Source organism: Camelus ferus, chromosome 34, assembly GCF_009834535.1.
Source record: "Camelus ferus isolate YT-003-E chromosome 34, BCGSAC_Cfer_1.0, whole genome shotgun sequence".
Taxonomy (NCBI): domain Eukaryota; kingdom Metazoa; phylum Chordata; class Mammalia; order Artiodactyla; family Camelidae; genus Camelus; species Camelus ferus.
The window spans coordinates 7,100,178-7,109,038 of NC_045729.1; positions in this window are offsets into that span (position 1 = coordinate 7,100,178).

The following is an 8,861-nucleotide window of genomic DNA, read 5'->3' on the forward strand; positions in this document are numbered from 1 at the left end:
CAGAGGCTGAGATTTTATGACTGGAATTAGGCATGCCTTTTCTTGTTCTAGGCCATTAGTGTGAGATTTAGAGTCTGTTTTTCCGGAGTTGAGCAGGATTTGGGATTTGTTACTGCTATGGTTATTGTAAGTGTACAACTGGCTTCAAATTCCTTTAAACTTTGTATTTAGGGTGGCAGCTGGTTTGCTAGAGAGTTTCTCTAGTATCTGTTGCAATCTTAGTTGTGGTCTTCCCTTTGATCTATCGTTCAGGGAGGGTCTCTCTACACGCTCCTGTCCATTAGACATACTCTTACACTGACATACTGCTGTTACTTGTTACTCTAAATTCTAGCCTGGGGGTAGGAAGGAGTATGGAGTTCTCCGTTTTTCTGATTAAGTCTCCGCCGTAGGAAGCACTGTCCCTGGACTTCAGTTATGTGAACTTATTGGTGCCCCTGCCCTTTTCCAGCTTTACTTCTTGGCACAACACATATTCCTGCCACTACCCCAGGAGTAGAGGAATTTTTTTTTTCTGTTGCCCTCCCCCAGCTGCAGTGGGCTGTTTTTAAATCTTATGAATAGTCAGCTTGTGTTTTTAGAACATATTTCTACAAGTCATAAATAGTTCATTTTAACCAGAAATCCATTATAATCACATATTTGGTCTCTCAACATTCCCACCAACGATAAAATTACAATCTCATCAACTCATTATTGGAATGACTTTTTAACAGTGCCCTAAGAGGGGGTATTATTTGTTGTCTGTCTCACAATTTAAGAACTTTATTCAATAAAGAAGATGGGGGAGGAGGACCAGCGTGGTGGTGGGAGGGAGAAATGTTCACGACTTTCTCATGGTGCCTGCTCTTTCCCTCTTCCCACAGTACCACCGACAAGTAATGTTTCCTCTGGACTTTTCCCCCATATACCTGTACCCCTCGAGTTCAATCCCTGTGTTAGCCCACACTCAGCTTTTACCAATTTCTTAGAAATTTTTAGCTGAATCATTTTGACCATTGCTCTGTGGCATCTGCTTCAAATAAGGGAGTGTTAATGTCACATCTCTCTTTGCATGCACCTGACTGCTTTGGACTTCAGGTTAGTTGCTTATCCTGTGATCCTTGCTATATAAATAGTTCAAGAAAACATGTGCATTTGTAGATGGTTCAGTGTTTTTGTTTTTGTAAGGATGGGAGTGATTTTCCTTTCAGTTTTCTCCATCCTAAGCAGAAAAACGAAATCTATAACGTATGACATAATTTTAAGGTTGCAGTGTGGCAAATAAATGCGGCATTACAAGAAAATGGATGCCAGAAAACCAAGGAGCCGGTCTTTAATAGCTCAGAAGGAAGCTGATGATTGATTAGACTAAAGTAGTGATGGTAGACATAGAGATGAATTAACCTACTCAAGAGATAGGCAAGAAGTAAAATTAACATGTTTGATTACACATTAGATAAGGGAGAGGAGGAAGATGGGCCCTGATTTTCTGGTCTTTAAGGTAAGATAACAGAAAGGGAACATTAGAAGGGGATGTTTTTCAAAGGAAGTTAACAGTCTGATTGTGTACATTTGGAATTTGAGAAGCCTTTGAGGCAGTCAGTTGGAGACCTTGAGTAGACTTCTATATAACTATGCAGAGTTCAGAAGAGATGACTGATTTACAGAAATAAAATTGTAAACTATTTTCTTGTAAATCATAATAAAAGTCATGGTCCACTGAGGTCACAGACACAGTATATATACAATGAGAAGAAAAGAGGGCTTAGAACAGAGATTCAAGGAACCCTCCTTAAGAAACACCTTATTTGTTCTCAGTGCTCCAGTCATATTAACTCTTAGTTCGTGGACAGCAGTAGACTCTTCCTGTGTTTTCTCTGCTGCGATTGTTGTTCTTTTTTTTTTTTTTTTTTTTTTTTTTTTGGAAGTGTAGTCAATTTACAATGTTAGTTTCAGGTGTATAGCAAAATGATTCACATGTATATATGTATATATATACACACACATACACACATATATATTTGCAGCTTCTTTGGGATTGTTGTTTTAATCTCCATCAACTCCCCTTTCTCACGCCCAAACATTTTTACTAACTTCTGTAAGGCTTCAGCAATTCATTTAAAATTGTCTTCTACCAGGATGCCTTTCTTCACTTTCTCGGAATCAACTGGTCCCATTCCAGAATAGTTCGGGTCTCCACTGCCTAATTCTATCCTGTCCTTCTTCTTTATGAGATTTTCACTTTAATTTCTTAATCAGAGCCTGTCTATTCCCAGACTATCAGCTTCATGATTGCATGGATTTCTAGCTCTCCTTCTCACCAGTAAATTTGTTGTCCCAGACCAGAGCATTCAATAAGTCTTTGAAAAAATGAATTATTGTATTACCAGGTTTTTTTCTGTTTATTGATCACCTGTGGTTGAGAACTAGGACTCATCTGAAATTGATGTAATAATACTGAATGATTCCTGAACTATTATAGAGAAGGTTTGAGATGACATCTTATAACCTTTGGTCTTTAACTCACTGAAATGTAAAAGAAAGAAGAACTGAAAATTGGGAGATGGAGAGGACAACATGGATAGTAGGCAGTTTTTTTGATGATCTGCTTGGGTGAAAGCCAAACTTTCGGACAGTAAGAAAGTGAGAATATGGAGTGAAAATGACGTTCTTCTCCTGATTCAAATCTCTCTTTCTCCTGAACACTTCTTTGTTCAATGCCTTCCTGTTAAAAGTGTCTGTGTCCTGGAGATGAAGAAGGAAGAAATCTGGAGGGACCTGGATATATTACCTGTACTTTTGTCATCAGTTTAATTATATTAATCATAATCAGTGCTTTTATTTGGAACCACTCCTGTCAACATTCGCTGTTAGTCCTGCGTCATATCCCATCCTCTTTGCTAATAAGGTAACAGAGAAGAGTGTATAATACTAAAGCAATAAGGTGTAACAAGGTGTGCAATTATTGTACAATAACTTTCTCTTGGGGAGCAAAAAAAAAAAAAGATATTGAACAAAGGGCAAGATGCTTGGAAACCCTTGCTGTGCAGTTATTATAACCTAGCTGTGCAGCATTTATATCACTTTTGTGAAGATTTTTTTAAATTATAATGTAAATTGTTAAAAAAAAAAAGGAAAGAAAAACACTGGGAAGAATTGTAAAGAAAATGCCAATTTATGAAATAAGTTTTTCTATTTTTAACTTCATTCCAGTTAATGTTGCAGCAGATGATAATTTCCTTGCCTGTTGGAGACTAGTTTTTAAAAAAAAAAAAAAGTCTTCCAAGATTAGGTGAAATGTTATAACAGAACTTACTTTTCTGGAGCAAAGAGTTGAAATGATGGTTTATGAAAAGTGCTTATTAAACAAAGTAGAAATACAAAGTTCATAATTTCAAGCTCTTGGAGACACCAGCATTCAAACTTTTCAGAGCAGAAACTGAACAGTTCATAAGGCTGTCAGTAAGGGACATAAAGAACCCCAAATTAAACTAAATATGACTATGTGGCTTAATATCTGTATTTAACTGCATGTAGGTGGTTCAGTAGGGGAGGCAGTCTATTGACGCTGGGGTATCTTTAGGCTAGCATTGTCCTCTTGCTGCCCTAGAGAATATTATTCCAGCCGTGGGTCTTTTATCATTTCCTTCAGATTCAAACATTTTAGAGACACGAGAGAAGCCTTAACTAAATGAGTGGTGAACATTTCTGTAACCGCCAATGCTCTCGGGACAGAACTGTGCCTCTTGGATCTTTCCATCGCCTTATTCCTAAAACAATGCTGCAGAAATTGTGAGAGCTCAAAAAATACTTGTTGAGTCAACTAAATATACTGAGATAAAATTAATTGGAGAAGCTAGTGTTTTTAAACTGAAGTATAGTTGATGTAAAATATAAAAATATTATATGTTTTAGGTGTACAACACTGTGATTCACAATTTTCAAAGGTTATATTCCATTTATAGTTGTTATAAAATATAAGCTCTATTCCCTGGGTTGTACAATACATCTTTGTAGCTTATTTATTTTATACATAGTAGTGTGTACCTCTTAATCTCCAGCTCCTATCTTGACTCTCCCCTCTGGTAAGCAATGGCTTGCTCTCTGTATCTGTGAGTCTGTTTCTTACTTGTTATGTTCACTAGTTTGTTTCATTTTTTAGATTCCACCTGTAAGTGAAATCACACATTATTTGTCTTTCTCCATCTGGCTTATTTCACTGAGCCTAATACCCTCCAAGTCCTGTTCTGGTCCTGTTTCTAGAACATCTTCTACATGTGGACTGAAGGCACGGCCAGACTATTAGTCATTAGCCAGGAATGACTATACAACCTAACCTTGATTTATCCTTCCTTTATTTCTAAGGGAAGAAATCTTAGACAGGAAGGAAGGTTTCAGGGTCATGCTGAATGGCGCTGGGTACCACAGCAGTCCACTTCAGTTTATGTTAACGTATCAAGAAAAGCTAATAAATTAGACTTGAAGTTGCTTCACTCTCAGCCAGCTGATCATGGGAAACTCTCCAGAAAGCCATACTAACCTGAGAAGAGGAAGCAACATAGCACTAGAAAAGCTAAGAGTGTGAGTAATTGGCGTATGCAACTAACTTTTACTCTCAGGATCAGCTTATTTTTTTCCCACGGACACTATTTCCATTTGACTGCTGCTGTATGTGTTCAACTTCATAGCCAGAAGGAGAAAGAGTAGCCAGCTCATGATGGTAACTTAAAAACGATGAAGGGTCTAAGGTTTTACCCTGCTTGCGGCTGAGAAGTGAGCTTGCCACAGTTTCATACCGATGCTGGCAGAAGACCCCTGGGTCAGGACTTTTATCACTCATGGCCCAGCAGGTAGCCTGTCTTTATCAGCCACAAGGGGAAGATGTGGAGGTCCACCCAAATGGGTGCTGCATACACAGTGCATTTGTGTTTCAAGGAGGTAAGCAAATAAATGTCTGGCTTCCACAAAAGAAGCCCAGTCCTGAGGGTACTCTTTGAAGGAAAGTGTTCACAAGCGTTGGGGCATTCAGTGGGACTTACACCAGTTGGTGGCAAGGGTTGACAGATCTTCCTAAATGGCCTCTTGTCTGACCTGTTGGAGGGACTGTCTGAGGGCAGCCAGTCCAATCTCTCCTGTTCATCCAGGACCCCAGTTAATTTACCACATTACATGACTGAGAATAAGGATGGGGGGCAGCGTCTGGAGATAGATGCTCTGTCTGAGAGGAACAGGAGCTCAGACCATGCCCAGCTGCCTCTGATAGGCTTCACTGTAAGACTGAAGGAAGCAGTGATCAAATCATAGTCAAAGCCACCTGGCGAGGAATGGTAGACCAGCAGTCTGATTGTTGAAAGCACTTGCAGCAGTTTGGGAGAGCTACGTCAGGATGCTATCCATCTGGAGGAAGCAGCCAAAATTGTCACTGTCCCTTCCTGCCTTTATGTCTCAGGGTATGAGGTGGCCCCTCCCCAAGTTCCAGGCTGTTGCCCTCCCTCCCCCATCACAAAATCACTGGACCCAACGTCACCTTTTTCCCAGCCGCACTTTACTTGCACCCAGTCTCTTCACTTGGAATGGTCATGTGCAAGACAGCCAAGGTCACTTTTGTAAAACTTAACCGGAATTAAGCTTGATTCCTTTTGACCCCCTTCTGGCTAGGCACCCACCAGCAGGTTGTATGGACCAAGCCACCCTGGGATACAGTCAGGGAGGAAAAAGATCCATTATCCCCCATAACGTTCAAAATGGAACCCCAAATTTTCAAAATAAATCTGTTTGACCTCCAACATTTTCATCCTGAAAATCACCCTGAAGCAGATGAAAGAGGATTGTGCCTTTCTGGGCACTATCGCATCCAATGACCAAATTTCGTTGATAAGGTATGTGGCCTAGGGGAAGGGGAGGGAGCTGGGGGAGGGAGTTTGTGTGATCAAAGACGCATCCTTGTCAGATGGCAAAAGGCCTGGGAAGCCAAAGACGTGACATTGGCTAGTTTTCAAGGGCTACTATGGAGTCAGCTGATCAGGAGCCCAAAAAAGTGTCAACACTGGTGAGCCTGGCCCAGGCATTTTGGAGAATCTCTGTGCATCAGGGTCTCGATTGAGCCAGTAGCTTAGTTTCACACAGAGGAGTAAGAGATAAAGTTTCCCCTAGAAGGAGAGCTGCCACCTCTCCATGTAAAACTGAGATGCCACCGGGGCTAGGCAGGGTACCTTCTCGAATACATCATCACACTTGATAAACGATGCTTTTTGATCCCTTCCCACTGTTAGTTATTGGGTCCAAATTAAACCACCTAAAAATGGAATGTCAGGTCAGAGTGTCATAAGATCTCTATGGGCCAGATATTAAGTTTTGATAAGAGCTCAGTAACAAGCTGGCAGCTGCTTTTCTAAAAGTGCACACCTGGTAGACATGTCAGGGAAGATACAAGTTTAAAACCCAAGGGCTGCTTCCAGGTGGAGGCCAGCTCCCTTTGCTAGACGTTCCAACTGGCAAAAGCATCAGTTCCAGAGACTTGGACCATCTCTGATACCCAGTGTGTCGCATAAGGTGCTGGACCTCCTTTCTGGTGACGAGGTTGCCAAAGACACAGCAGTTGTTCTTTGGCTGGTGGGTGGACTGAGCGTTGTGAACTCATCCTTGTAGTCCCCAAAAGATTTACTTAGCAAACATGAGTTTTCTCAAAGTTTACCCCTGTTGGCAGAAATAGAGCGTCCTCACTGGGGCTGTTGAGACTAAGACTTCTGACTTGTTGAACAAAAAGGCATCTTCTCTATAAGGAAAGCTCTGAATATCAGAGGCAAGAATTATACTGATATTCGATCCTGAAGCCCCTCTGGTGGCAAATGGCAGTGGAAGTGCCACTAGTAATTCTCTGTACCTGCAGCTCTTCCCAGATTGGGATAATCTTTTTGGGCACGTTTACGACAAGGAAGTACAAGCATATAGCACATCCCTTTGCAGAGGCAGCAAACTCAATACTTAAAATTGGCCACAGGGTCCTACTCAACAGGCCTTGCTTGCTTCTCTCCCCCATTTGATCCCTGCTGAAAAATCCTATCAGTGGGATCCAGGCACTTCTTCTCTCCTGGGTCTGTGTAGGATGGAGACTTGACTCTCATATCCAACAGAGCCAAAGCAGATGGGGTCCTTCCTTTTCCAGTATTCCCCCGCATACTAAGGAAGTAGCTGAGGTCGGGGTCGAGCACAGGGAGGGAACAGGGTTGGAGAGAGAGAGAGAGACGCCAGAGCAGTAAGGAAGGCATATTGACTTTGGTGCCAGTAAGCAAGGCATTTCCAGGTTTAGTGACTCATGATTCAGCCGAATGAACTTCTGATGTTTCGTTCCACCCAGAGCTCTGTGTCAGATCTGGAGCTTCTTGACTCTCCCCCACCTGCCTGGAGGAACGTGAACAACAACAAACACTCCATCCAGGCATCTTGTTTCTACTCTGCATCCTGGTGCTCAGCCTCACTGAAACGTGAGACAGCTGGAGACCCTTACCCTCCCATCTCACCCACTACTTGAGTAAGAGCATTTGCTGCTGGACCCTGAGAAGGCTTTGCAGATCCCCTAACCCAGTCTGCAAAGAGCCCTTGTCCTTTCCTCTTCCAGAAAGCCATGTCTGTCTCTGTCGGCATCCCATCCTTGTCACCATAACTGTCATAGACTTTGATGAGTCTGAGGTTTCACTCTTCTGACGAGCTAACAAGTTAGCCTGCTATGGTTTCACAGAAGCTAGAAAAAGACCCACAATTCCTGGGTTAAATACAAAGGACTTTACGACTCACGGCAGAGTAGAAAGACAAAGTTTCATGTTGGCATCAGTCCTTTTGTCCCCCAAATCCCACAGGGCCCAGGTGGATGCTGCACACACCTGACTGGTTTGTGTCACAGCTGAGGAACCCTGCACTTTGGAAACCCCAGTCTTTCAAAGGGGCTGTTAGCAAACCCGCCCAACCTTTGCACCGATGGGACACACGACCTCTATATTTCCAGGCTGTTTGTTATGCAAACATCCACAAAAATAGAGTCCACAACATGGACCTAAAAACAAGATGTGCAGAAACCTGACAGATTTATGGAGAATTGTCTTCCAGCACATTTTTACCTGTTGTTCTGTGATTAAGGATTCATTCTCCATCAGAATTCAATAACAAGTTAAACCATTAGCTATTTCCCAAAAGGAGAACAAACACTTAACAAAGATGAAACGGCTTCATTTCAAAACCCTAAGGAATTCTGCTGCGATTCTTTTATTTGGGCTTGTTACAAGCCCCATATAACCTGCCTTAGACCCTGTGGAGGTAGAATAACCCCCCCAAAGATGTGTCTGTACACCCTAACCCCTAGAACCCGTGACCGTGTAACCTCACACGGCAAAGGGGCATCCAGGTTGCTCATCCCCTAAGCTCTGCACTCCGTGTCCTGCTTCTTCAATTTTGATGTACTCCGGGCACCGTGGCACAAAAGAAAAGAGTATCAGCTTTGGATCGGGAAAACCAGGGTTTAGAATTCTATTTCTACAGTTTGGACAGGTTATTTAACCTGAGTCTCAATTCACTCCTGTGTATATTAAGGATGAGAAGACCTGTGTTACAGAAATGTGATATTTAAATGAGATGATATTACCAAAAATGCTTAAGAGATGCTCATTTCCAACTTCTCATTCTTATGTTCAAAGATGACTAGATAATCAGTGTAATCTTCACTCAGAGACCTAAGTATTAGTCTGCTAGGTCTGATGCACCACAAACGGAACGGCTTAAATAACAGAAATAAACTGTTGCATGATTCTAGAGGTTCAAAGTCCAACATCAAGGTGTCAGCAGAGTTTGTTCCTTCTGAAGGCTGTGTGGAGACTCTGTTCTATGCC